The sequence below is a fragment of the Gracilinanus agilis genome, chromosome 2 (assembly GCF_016433145.1).
Source record: "Gracilinanus agilis isolate LMUSP501 chromosome 2, AgileGrace, whole genome shotgun sequence".
In the NCBI taxonomy this organism is placed as follows: domain Eukaryota; kingdom Metazoa; phylum Chordata; class Mammalia; order Didelphimorphia; family Didelphidae; genus Gracilinanus; species Gracilinanus agilis.
In genome coordinates, this window is record NC_058131.1 from 580,752,554 (window position 1) to 580,766,612 (window position 14,059).

Here is a 14,059-nt window from a genome sequence, read left to right on the forward strand (position 1 = left end):
GGAGGAGGAGAAGAAGGAGGAGGTGGAGGAGGAGGAGGCAGCAACCACTTCTAACTGAGAGGCTTCTGCAGGGAAAAGAGGAGGGAGAAGAGGGGTGTGTGTTGGGTTGGGGCGGGGGGAAAGGAGGGAGGGAGTTTGCAGCCAGATGACGTCAGGGACAGGGGGAGGGGTATCTCTCCGAAGCTTCTGCAGGGTGAGTGTAGGAGAGAAGCAGCTGCTCCTCCAGGCAACCGGGAGAGAGAAGGAGGAGGAGAAGGAGAAGGAGAAGGAGGTGGAGGAGGAGGAGAAGGACGAGAAGGAGGAGGATCCCGGTGACTGAGAGCGGCAGCTGGGAAAGGGAGAGAGACAGAAAGAAGAGAGAAAGAGGGGGGGGAACCAAACCAGCTGATTTGATTTCCTTTTAGTTTAAAGCAAAAGAAAATGGAAGTCGGTTAATAAAGGATTGGAGCAGGCGTAGAGAGCAGGTAAGAAACTGGCTGTTCTTCTTTGCGTTAGTGGGGCCAGTATATGGCGCCAGGCAGGTCACCCGGTTCTGTGGGTGTCACTGCAGCGGAGAGAGGATGGGACAGGTGCGCTGCTGCTAATCCGAAATTGTCGCCAGTGTGCCGTCCACCCAGCGTGGTGCATCCAGAGACTGGTGGCAGCGGTGGCAGCGGGAGCGCTCAGTGCCCTTTCCTCTTATCGTGGGGTGGAAAGGAGGGGAGAACTGGAGATAGCCCCCCTCCCCCAACCTCCGGTGCACGCCTGGGTCCACTTACTGAAAGAGAAGTTAGAACTCGTGCTTGACTGGGAGGGTGAGGAAAAGGTTAAAGGTGGGGGTTTCAGGGATTGACTTCTGGAGTGTCCCCCTTTTTCTATTGGCCAGATGCAGTAGTAACCCCCTCAGGCTCTTTGCACTTATATGAGATGCCCCTGTCATGGACTTCCCTCACCTCCATTCAATAATGAGATTCGGAGAGGATTCTGCATTGCAGGATTTCACACCGAATTCATTATTGTTTTGCTGCTTGCTGCTGTGGCTGCTGCTGCTGCTACTGTTAGGTCTTTTGATGTAGCATTTTAAGGGGTCCAGTTGAGACCTCTGTGTGTGTGTGTGTGTGTGTGTGTGTGTGTGTGTGTGTGTGTCTGCTCATGCAGAGAGCTGATGGGTTGGCAGGTAACAGAACCGTCATTTGTGTGATATTAGACCTGAGCTGCCGATCTAGGAGGCAAACTCAGGAATTTGTTCCCATATTCTGCTTGCTTTCTCCCTCCCCCTCCTTCCCTTCTACCCTCATCTAGATTAGCATGTGATTACAGAAAGGACCTATATAAATAAATGTTTGCTTTAGATAATAAACTTCCATGTAGCAAATTCTACATTTCCTTAGTGACCCTTATAATTTTCTTTAACATGCTACATTTCCATTGATCAATGTCTTTCTGTATTTCTTTAAAACGGAAAAACACATTAGGTCTAAGCTTTTAGGAGACTCATTAACTTGGAGCATAGAATGTCACAGGCAATATGCCACAGTAACTGAACATGAACAGTTCATTTTTCTCTGGTTTGGTCCAAATGGCATCAATACAATTAGGGAAATTTTTTACCATGTACCCAGAGGCCTTCTCTAGTGTCTCTTCACTGGAGGGGAAAAAATCACATCTGCTGTGCCTTAAATGCCCCTTTAAATTTGGGAAATGTCAATGATGTCATCATTAACAGAAACTTTCCTTCACTATGCACAGTCCTTTTCATCTACTCCACCTCTAGACATAGCTGTGCAAGTCTCATAGTGGCTTTTATGTATCAGAAACCAAAACATTTCATTTTCAACTTTCTTGACTTGACCTCTAACAACTCTCAGACAAGTGAAAAATGAATGCTTTTGGGGGAAGGTGGGGGGGAGTGGAGGAATTGACTAATAAGCCCTCCAAATAGTTCTGCATGGAAACTTGTTAGATCCTTATCACATCTGTCTATGCTTCACAGTGGAAAAAAAAAAGAAAGAAAAGCTTTGCAGACACATGTACACAAAACCCAGACTCTCTCTCATCTAGATATTCACCTTTTTTAAAATTGAAGATGTCAGCTAAGACAGAATAGTTTGGAAAAGATGATGACAAATTTCATATTGTTGCCTGTATCTATAAAAAAGTAATGTGACATCAATGAAATCTATAGCAGTAGATTATTGTTTTAAAACATGACTTCAGTCTTTGGGAGTTTGAGGCCCCCACACTTCAGAAACGATCAAGTCCAAAGACTCCTCATTGACCAAAACAGGAGCTTTTGTTTCCTTCTTCCTTCTTTTAATGCCTCTTTCTGTCATTTTCCTTAACTTAAGAAACCAAGACCTAAAGAATTAAAGAGAAAGAAGAGGCCACAGTGGTTGTTGACAATCCAAATTCTATAGTAATGGATCATTTCCCAAACACAGAGCAACATGTTGCAAATAATAAATTTCTTTGTAATAGTGCTATTATGGTAACAGAGGTAAGAGAATTTCCAGACAATATTTTGGATAGGATAATGTCTTATAAAACAAAGGACATTCAATAGAGACAGAAGTATTGGTGTGTTCATGCTTAATAATGAAGGAAAATTCATAATTGATTGCAATAAGCATACCTTGAATTATTATTGTAATCTGAACTGGTCAGGAAGTTATTAACTTCATGCTACATGTGAACTTTTTTTTAGGAGGTCCTAGACCAGAAAGTAAGTTTGCAGGAGCCCACCATAGTAATGTTGCCCCTTGCTTCTCTGGTTTTCAACATACTAATATTAAAAGCCCTTCTTGGGTGCCTACTTTGGAATGATTTGTTTCTGTCTAGTTTCTGGGGAGTTGCAGTTCCTATTGAGACTGCCATTGACAATTTTTTTAAACCCTTACCTTCCATCTTGGAATCAATGCTGTGTATTGATTCCAAGACAGAAGAATGGTAAGGGCTAGGCAATGGGGGGTAAGTGACTTGCCAGGGTCACACAGCTAGGAAGTTTCTTGAGGTCAGATTTGAATCTAGTACTTCCCATCTCTGGGCCTGACTCCCAATCAGCTATCCCCTGCCATTGAAATTTTAAAAAATGTTCAAGATGGAATAGGCTTGGAAACCAAGATACTTTTTGAGAGTTAATTAAGTCCTTCTGTAACTAAAGGTTGAGGCTTTTTACTGGGTCACTGAGGGCAACCCACAGAACTGGGGATATTCCTAGTGCTCATTTCACTCAGCTATTCAAGCATGAGAAAGAGATGAAGTTTTACAGTGAATGAGCTCACTGAAAACTTGCTGCTTCATTTTGTTGATTTAATTCTACAGTATATAGTTGATTTAATCTCTTTAAAGTCTCATTTATGTGCTTCACGAAGAAGATGCTTGAGGCTTCCACTTCTTTCAGGTTCTACACAAATAGAAAAGTTTCTAGAATGGGTCAGGTCCAAGGACCAGCCTAGCTAAGTATGAAGAGGTTCATTTCTAGAAGATTGGCAACTGAGTTCTGAAATTATTTTGGCCGTGGTAATTCATGAAATTGTCCATCAAGATAAAGAGAGAATCACAGATGTAGAGTTGGATGGAATCTTAGAAATCATCCTAGACCATTCTCCTTTGAGGAACTGAAACCCAGCAAGGTTTAGAGACTTGCCCAAGCTTGGGCTAGATTATAAGGCACAGATAGTAAGCGCCAGTACCAGGATTTGAATATAGACCCTCTGATTTGAAATGTGATTTTCTTTGGCATTGTAAGAAAATGCCTCTCTAGGTTCCAGTCTGAACTGATAGAAGTACTACATTGATGAAATCATAGATCTCTAGATATATTGAAGTTAGGTATATGAATATTATTACTACCTTAATAGATATTTAGGAAAATGTCATGCTTTCATTTGTAGGTATGTTTCCTTAACATGTTTGTGAAAATTATAGTTCTTCATATAGCTTTTTAAAAGACACTTAAAAACTTATTTCAGATGCCAGCTAATCTTTCTTTAATGTGTTTCCAATATTTTCACTTCATTGTTTAAAAGCAAGAAATATTTTACTTCTAAGAAGCTAAATTTGACATGAATTTTCATTTATTTCATTGACTTATTTTTACACTCCTTTGGGCGCTGTGATCATTCTTATGGATCTCTCTAGACCCCTCGAATAAGGTGAGTCAGTTCCTGGAGTGCCAGCAGGGGGAGTGCTGAACTTGGTTTGATGAAGTCTTTGACCAAACTACTCTTAAAGAAAACCCTAAGAATCGTATTGAAGAGAAGGGCTGGGGTATGGAGCTGGAAAACTATTTGACCCTTAATAGAAGACCCTTAATCGAATTGCTTAGTATCCTGTTAGAGTCCTAAAATTCAGTTCCAGTATGGGACTCCAGGGCAGACTTGGAGAAAGGGGGAGGCAGAAATGAGGTAGCTTCCACTGAGGTGACCCAGATGTAGAATCTCCTTTTTAGGTTGTGCCATAATACTTGGTTGGGGAGAGAGAAAGAGAGGGAGAGGGAGAGGGAGAGGGAGAGGGAGAGGGAGAGGAAGAGGGAGAGGGAGAGGGAGAGAGAATATATCAGATGTTTGAAAACAGAAGCTCAATGACCAGTAGAAGAATGGTGGATGGATACACACAAGCACATTGGGTGTTTTGACTGCATTGGCTAGATATTTGGCAACTTAACGGTTCCAGCCTCATAGAAAGGGCCACTCTGCCCATTCTTACCATGCTTGTTGTTCCTGCTGTGTTTATGTAAAGGAAAGCCAAACATTTAGCCTTTAAAACTTTACCCCCTTAACAAATGAAGAGGGTAGAGAAAAAGGCAATTGTGTTCTTTAGTTAAATGTAGTTAATCTGACTTTCAGTATTTGCTAGTTTATTTAACAGCATGTTCCCATGTGTGGCATTAGGCAAAAAAAAAAAAAAGGCATTTTACTTGCAGTAGCTGAGCTTAGACAGTAAGAAGTATGGCACAGTAGGATTGCTTGCTTACATTTCATAGAAGCAAATAAGATGGTAAAACATTTCTATGTTCCTTAGAATGGTTATTAGAATCTGGCTATGCTAAGAGGAGGTGTTATTATTTGCCAGAAATCATTTGAATGGTTGATTAAAGAATTTTAAAAAAGAATCGCCTTGTCCTCTTCTTCCCCATTTCTTATGCACCTCACAATGCCCAGGCACAAATGGGAAGAGTCTAAATGTGTGACTTCATCACAAAATTAGAGAAATCACACACACACACACACAATAAACTAGCAAATACTGAAAGTCAGATTAACTACATTTAACTAAAGAACACACGTGTGTGTGTGTGTATACACACATACATATGGTATTTGAATAATTTAAATGCTTTTCTTATGAAAACTTTAACTTTTAAAAACCATATAGGGACATATACATAGATAATACACACATGCACTATTTATATCTACTTATAACTATAAGATGACCCCTATAAAGTGTCTTAAAATTTCATACTATATCTTCCACTTAACCAAATGCCTTTTAATACATATTTTGGAAAATAGTGTTCTGGAAAAGAGGAACAGGTGGCTCTAAGGGCTCTTGGAAGCTGTGCTTCCTAATAAAAATATCATCAGAACTATCACTTGGAGAAGCATATAGCAAATAAAAATGACAAGAATATGAATGGAAGTAAATGTTATAGTAATAAATAAATGCCTGTGGTATAAATTTGTGATAGACTTTATTTTAAAACTTTTGGTAAATTTTAAAATTAAGAAACATTTGCCTCTCATTCAGTTGATTATATGTGTACTTTGGAAACCTTCTAGTCAAACCACCTCAAATTACAGTTGAAAAAACTAAGGCTTGGAGAAGTTGAGACATGCCCACGGCCATGTAGTTATCCTTAGAGATGAGATGGAATCTAGAGCCTCTGACTCTAGAGCCAAAGATGGCTGGATTTCTTGATCATAACTTTATAGCTTTCCATAAAGGTTATCTAAATCTGGACCCATATTCCCATATTCATTGTAGAACATAATTTAATCCAAAAAACTTTTATTAAGTACCTACTATGTGTGAGAAACTATCCTGGGGCTACAAAAAAGAAAAACAAGGCCATTCCTACCCTCAAGAGACTTACATTTTATTAGGGGACATAACATGTAACATACACACTATAAATACATGGTAATTTGCAGGAGGGGCACTAACAGCTGGGACAACTAGGATACATTGAAGGCTGCCTTTCATCTTAGTTTAGAAGGAAATGAAGGATCAGTTCTAAGAGGTGGTGATGACCCGGCAGTGTATTGGGGAATGCAGCTTGTGCAAAGATAGAGATGAAAAGGGGAAATAAAACAGCTGCTGAGAAGACCCTTTTGGAAAAGATTGCTTAGATGGGTAGTCATGCATAATGAGTCTGCCTTCAAGGGGCTTAAATTCTCCTAGGAGATATGATGCATAAAGAGGAGAGAACACGGAGGAGAGAGCACTAAAAACTAGAGCTGTCAAGAAAGACTTCCCAAAGACTACAGGATCATAGATTTAGAGCTAGAAGGGACCCTGGAGTCCACATCACTCAGATCCTTCATTTCCAAGGAGGAAACCACCACTAATTGAGCTGAGACTTGAAAGCAACAAAGCATTCTGAGGAAGGGAAGTGAGTAGGAAGTGCGTTCCAGGCATGGGGGATTCCAAACTTGTTCTCCCACTGAGATAGAAGATAGAATGCTGAGTTTGGGAAAAGGTTTAAGACATGAGTTTGGTTGTAATGCAAAATGCTTACATATACAGTAAGTCTGGAAAGACAGTCTGAAGTTTGATTGTAGAAGTCTTTCAACACAAAAGTGAGGAGTTTTAATTTTCTCTTAGGGCTCATTCAGGAGACACTGAAAATTCTTAAATAAGAGAGAGATGGGGGCAGACCTGAAGTTTATGTAGGAAGGTTATACTGGCAGCTGAATGAAGAATAGATTGGAGAGGGAAGACTGAAAACAAAGAGACCAATTAAGAAGCTATTGCTATAATCTCCAGGGAGAGATAAGGGTCTAAACTAGGTTGGTGACTGTGTAAATGGGAAAGAAAGAGGAGGATGCAAGAGACAGTTGTGGAAAAATGGATAAAACTCAGCAGTTGACTGCTTATGAGTTTGGAGGTAAAGGGAAGAAGAGTCATGGGTTGATGTTATAATTTTAAAGATCACATTGTTCCGCACAAGTCCACTTCTCCAAGCTAAGGATCAGGTTGCAGGATATCAGATTCACAGAGGGAAAGAGAGCTCAGTCCAGAAAAGCTCTAGCCTTGAACCTGCTAGCATTAAGGCCACCTATTTTCCAGTTATGAGAACTTCTGGAACTAAGGCCCCACTCTTGCAGAATGCTGCAGGAAGCCTTAAAACCACTTGAACTAATAGAGCTGACTGCCTTGTAGATCATATTCTCTGCTTGAGGGATTCTTTTTTCAGACCAAGGACAAAATAAGCATTAGTAGATCTTATTGGATGAGTACAGAGGGATGAGTAGCTTGGCAGGTATTTGTCATCTAGTTTCCAAATAGAAGGCAGAAAGTATAAAATGAATACAGTATATTCTCCCCCTCATCCCCAGATGCTCGGCAGCAGAGACTGTTTCTTTTCTTTTTTTTTGCCTTTACATTTTTGTTTTTACCTAGCACAGTGCCTGACATGTATTAGGTGAACAATAAATATTCTACACAATTTGGAAATGTACTGAGGATGATTGCCCTTTGTAACAAGGTAGAGGATATTGTTTATCTATGAAGTCTTTTACGACACATAATTAATGTTTTTAAAAAGAGCAGTGATATCAGGACATTTGAGTTGACTGGCATTGTATCTAATCAGTACCAGCATGGTGTGGTAGAAGTAAGTAACCCTTAACTCATACTTGGATGATCTCTGAATTTTAGGCTTGACAGCCACTAATTATAAGAGATTGGGCAATTCACTTAGTAGCCTTCATGCCTTGATTTCCTCATATGCAGAATTGGTAGAGAGGACTGGTTATTCCCTTAAATTCCCTCCAGTTCTTAACTTCTTTAAAGTTTGTGAAATGAGCTATTCTGTAACAAGAAAGAGCTCGCTTACATAAAGCTTCAAATCTTCCTCAAAGTAGGCTTTGAACATATCTCTTTTGCTCTAAGCTGATACGTAGAAAATTAATGCATTCACTATTCACTATAAAGCATTTTGAGTTTGTCCTTTTCAGGATATGTTATATATCTCAATGGAATTTATCATGCATTCTTGTTATAAACTTGTCATGTTCATGAGCAACTCTAAGGTGACTTCATTAGGATAATAATAATAATTAATACTGAGTGCTTTAAAGTTTACAAAGCACTTTCTATAAACTAGTTGCATTTGCTTTTTGTAAACTATTCGTAAACTATAGTCTAGATCTGTGATTTCATTGGCGAGGAAATTCTGCAGTGAGCAAATCTGCTATGCTAATGTAGACCAATCTTTCTTCTGTACTATAGTCTTGGAATATAAAATATACCTTATATAATAGATAAATTTATTTTTAAAATTGAATTCTTTTTCAATCGACTGCTACTCTCAATTTGTTTTTTAATGAGTTTCTTTTATAAAAGAGAATCATTAATGTGTGGGGTTTAGGTTTTAATGACACATTTTTGTAGGATTTCTTTAATGTGCATGTTTGTATATATAATTTCCTGTATTCCTTTGTATTTATCTTCCTGGATTACCTTATAAAATTAGTCTGTGTAACCTAATTTATTTCAGTCTTATTTGAGTCATGGCTTTTCTTTTTATAGACAATGCCACTGAATTTTTCTGAGCCTCAGTTTCTCTATTTTAAATAAGAGAGTTGAACTAGATAATCAGGATTGTCTCAGCTGTAAGATTCTATGAAACTTTGAAGTGGTTACTCAGTATCTTCGATGATGATTAATTTTGTCTTGAGAATCTTTAGAGAATTTCATGATACCCATTGAGATAATTGGAAACACTCTGAGGTGCTTCAGATTCAGACCTGGGGATCAGTTTTGTATCACTTAATGTTTAGTCCATTCAATTTTCTCTGTTTCAATTTGTTCATCCCTTTGTCTACCAATTCATATTGATGAGTTTTAAAGCTCTAACTTTTATTCTTTTTGGAGTAATTTATCTGCTAAGGTAATTCAAGTACATTCTCATTTGTTGGTTGCTTTTTGTTTGAGGTCTCCTTCTGGCTTCTTAGATTTAGAACTTCAATAGAGTTGTTAAATTCTATGACTACAACACATTGACAACAGTAATAATGCATTTGGGAAGTTCATAGTCCTACAAGCTCTTTGAGGGTGAATTGTGTCATTTCTTCTTTATGCATTTCTTAAAGTACTTAGCATGATGTTAGGAAACCAGTAGGCATTCAGTAGATAATTGTTGAATTAAAGAAATTATCATGATTTTTTTAGGGGGAGGCTTCTTTTTTGTCTTGGTTGTAGGATGAATACTTTTATAGGAAACTTAGGGACAAACCAAAGAAAGAGTTAAATATAGAACCCACGTCAAGAATGATAGAATGTGGGATTATAGGTGCCAAATGAGACCATATGTTTATAGACATAGCCATTGTGTTTATTTCTTTTGCATAACTGCAGTTATTTGTTACAAAGAAGAGCTTCTATCTGTGGGGGTGAAGGAGAGGTAGTGCATAGTGATAGTGAAGCAAAAAAAAAAAAGAAAAGAATTTCAATGAAACATTAAAAAGTACAGAAAAGAGAACAGACATAAGTTCAGAAGGGGGCATAGACAAGTGAGGTAGTTTTGTTGTTATTATGTTAAATTTAATATGCATGTTAAAATGAAAACCAAACTGTACATAACAGAGTTCAGAGGTTCGTACACAATCCTTTTTTCTGTTCCTTCTAGACTGAAATGGCCACGTTTGTTAAATTCATATTAAGAAGGAATTTTTTAAAGAATAACAAAGTGAAAGGAGAGACATTTGTGGAGAAGAAAAATAAAAGTAATTTTTTACCTTTTTTATCTAATCCTTAAGATATGAACTTGAAATTTAATAGTGAGCTTTAACCTTTAACCTTTCTTTTAGGATATGGATTCATGTAAACCTTTTTTTCCCAATTACATATGAAAACTATTTTTAGCATTCATTTTTTAACACATAAACTTACATAGTGGGAATCATTTTCCTTTTTAATGAATTAGTTAGAATATGAGGAGGGTAAGAATAGTAGATTTTGTCCCATTCTTATTTTTCTTCTTAATAACCCTTACCTTTTGTCTAAGAATTAATACTATGTATTGGTTCCAAGGAAGAGGAGTGGTAAGGGCTAGGCATTGGGGGCGGTTAAATGATTCACCCAGGGTCACACAACTAGGAAGTGTCTGAGGCCACATTTGAACCTAGGACTTCCAATCTTTAGGCCTGGCTCTTAATCCACTGAGCCACCCAGCTGCATCCTCCCTCCTTGTTCTTCCCACTAGTTTGAGAGAAACCACTATCAGAACAACTTTAATCTTGGGGTCTATGAGAGAGGAAAGGAGGGAACAAGAATTTATTAGATATCTACTCTGTTCCAGACATTGCTAAGTACACATTTTATCCTCATAACAACTTTGTGAAATAAGTGCTATTATGATTCCCATTTACAGTTGAGGAAACTGAGGCAGAGAGCTATTAAATGACTTCCCAGAGTCACATGGCTTATAAGTGTCTAAAACTGGATTTGAACGCAAGTCTTCTTTACTCCAGACTGAATGTACCATCCATTGTACCAGCTATGGCTACCTAACTTCTGGTACCTATCTATATCTTCTCCCATTCTTCAGTCCTGATAGGAATGGTTACCAAGGGATTGTCTGATACTGTTCTGAGATACTCTCCCAAAAAAGAAAGGTAAGGTCTACTCAAAGAGAGCTCTCCTTCCTCTTGCTTGGAGGAGAATATGGAAAAATGAGAGAAATGGCTTACTTTCCTTTTAAAATTTTAAAATTAATGTTATTCAACATGACACAGAAGTAGAGACTGAGCAGACTACTCATTAGCCATGTCTACAGTATTAAATTGTATTCGAAAGTTCGAAAGTGAGTCTAGTCAACTTGGTGGCAAGTATATACAAATTGGTTATTTTAGGTGTCAATTGAAATATTAAATTAGATCTGTTTGTAAAATGTGGCTTGAAATTTGTGTTGTAATGAGTTAGCATATACTTTTTTAGAAAATGGTATTAGATATTCTACAAATGCTAATCATTGGAAGACTTGTGTTTCCTTGGTTACTTTAAATTTATTGGTCATCGTGAAGTATTTTGGACTTCAGCTTGTCAATTAATCTTTTGGTCAACTACACAAAGTTTATACATCTTCATCTATAAATTAATTCAATTTAATTTTAATTTAGATAGGCTTCCCAATGTCTCTTGTCGATATTCTATTATTCATGTAAAGAAAGTGGCAAGCAATGCCTTTTGAAGTATGTGATCAAAAAATGGTCTGGTAGTTTTAGGTACAAAATGGAAGAAGTAATCTTAGGCAAAGGAAAGTTCTTTCAGGCTCCTTAGTACCTTATTATATGGCAATTCTGAAATGAGTAATTTCTTCCCCCCACTTGGGCACATCTGCTTAGCATTTAGAATTTATTAGTATAAGATCAGTGTATTTTATTTTGAACATTTGATAAACTTATGTGGCTTTGATTAAAACCTGGAAAATATTCAAAATGCCACAGCATAGTGCCAGCCTAGAAGTTACAAATGAAGAATAAACATCTTTGCATAGAAATAGGGCATTCATTTTGATGTTAATTTTTATTTTGCTCAGATAAAACATTATGCTTTTCTACTCCTTTTCTTTCAGGTTCAAAGGCAATTTCTGGTAGTCTGCATTTCATTGAGTAGTCATAAATATCGACTAGTTAATCAAGGAAGCATCCATCATTCATCTGAAAAGAATAACTTTACTTTCATTTTTTGTTCTTTCTTTTTATCTTTCATCAACTTTGAGGGCTGAAATAAATATTAAAGTTTAATAGTGAATTAGTATAATACGAAATATTTTAGTTGTCTTTGGGAAATGAGATATAGCATTTTTTCTCTTTCTGGGATTTTTCAGCCATTATATTGTGAAAGATCAGGTTGAGGTTGTTAAATTTCTCCAAGTCTCTGAAATTTGATACATTCTATGAACTCTAAGTCTGAAACATTTTGCCTTTTAAACCAATGGATCAGCACTTCTGTGAATTGTCTTGTTGCCTGGCTCTGCTATGACTGAGACAACAGCAGATAACTTAGCAATTAACTAATAAATATCACTTAAAAATGTGAATTTTCAAAGAAAAATTAGGTAATTATTTATATATATTTAAAAGCCAAATGACATGTTAAGTATAATCTCATCCATTCTAACTTATAATTATTAAGGCAACATTGATTCTTTGGGTAATAAACACTCATTTGTCAATAGAAACTTTAACTGTGTTCTTTTGGAAAAGACCAGTAATGTAGAGTAGAAAATTAAAGGTCACAGTAGTGATATTTGAACACCCTCAGAGAAAGAATTTCCTTAGAGGAGAGACTAAAATTAAATAAAAGAGATGAGCCTGACAATAAATTGTAAAATATGTTAAAGTTCCTTTCTGAATGGTCATATGAAATCTTCAGTTTGGCTTTTAAAGGTCTTCATAACCTGGTTCCTTCCCCACTGTTCCAGTCTTTAACACCATAACTCCTTGGTTGATATAATCCATTGATACTGGCTTCTTCTTCTTTTTAAAAAATTCTTACCTTCTGTTTTTAGAATTGATATTAAGTATTGGTTCCTAGGCAGAAAAGCACTTAAGGACTAAGCAATTAAAGTTAAGTGACTTGCCCAGGGTCATAGAAGGTACTGGCTTCTTGACTTTTCCTCATACATGATAACTCTAAATATGAACATTTTTGCTGGCTGTCCTGAATGCTTGGAGCACTCTGCCTCCTTATTCCCACCTCCCAAATCCCTGGCTTCCTTTGACTTTCAGCTAAAAACTCTTGGAAGAAAGAATTTCTCCAACGTGAGTACTTCATACCAGTTAAATTATAGTTTTGGACCCAAATTACACTCTCTCCTCTCCTCTCCTCTCCTCTCCTCTCCTCTCCTCTCCTCTCCTCTCCTCTCCTCTCCTCTTCTCTCTTCTCCTCTCCTCTCCTCTCCTCTTCTCTCTTCTCCTCTCCTCTCCTCTCCTTCTGTTCTCTTCTGTTCTCTTCTCTTCTGTTCTGTTCTCTTCTCTTTTACACACACACACACACACACACACACACACACACACACACACACACACACACACCCCATGCTTAGACTTGCATAATGATGCTACATTTAGAGCTCTTTAATGGAGTGATATCTGTCTAGGCTGTTGTAATTTCAGTAAGATTGAGTGAGAACAGACAACAATGCAGATGAGCCTTGGCACCATGATGATGGCCAGGGAGAAGGTCAGAGCTATTTGGGGCTGCATGCCTGAGGGTTTCATGTCACCAAGAAGGACGCCAATGCTTGCGTGGACTCAGTCCTAGAGAAATGATATTGGTATTGTTTTACTCTGTCAGACACCTCAGAAATCTTTCCCACCCTTTGTTTAAAAAAAAAATGAAGAGAATTCAGAAAAGTCCAGCAAAATGTTTCCAGGAATGGAGAATTTGGCAGAAAGTAGACTATAAAGGTGTTAAGTTAAAAATAGTAGGGCTAAGCAGTGACTAAACTAGGGGCATAAGAACAGCTAACAGATTTTCAAAGAAATAGACCCCTTTGCTTATTATCAGAAGGTATACTTAGGGATAATGTTATAAAACTAAGATGAAAGCACGTAGGCAAAGTGTAAGTTTAGACCAGTAATTACTGAGGTACAGTCAGACGTCTCTATATCCTTTTTTTTTTAAAAACCCTTATCTTCTATCTTAGAACCACTACTGTATATTGGTTCCAAGACAAAAGAATGGTAAGGTCTAGGCAATGGGGGTTAAGTGACTTGCTTAGGGTCACATAGCTAGGAAGTATCTGAAGGCACATTTGAACCCAAGACTTCCCATCTCCAGTCCTCGTTCTCTATTCACTGAGTCACCCAGGTGCCTCTTCCCTCCCTCTCTCCTTCCTTCCTTC

General features: G+C 37.7%; 1 protein-coding gene across 1 annotated transcript in view; it reads left to right on the forward strand.

Annotated features, from left to right (window-relative positions):
- The first annotated feature begins 260 nt into the window (after nt 1–260).
- OTUD7A (OTU deubiquitinase 7A) overlaps nt 261–14,059 on the forward strand; it is a 431,043-nt gene continuing 417,244 nt past the window's right edge. Inside the window, exon 1 of the mRNA XM_044665393.1 lies at nt 261–464. The gene's annotated coding sequence lies outside the window, so the exon portion shown is untranslated. The remainder of the gene's footprint in view (nt 465–14,059) is intronic.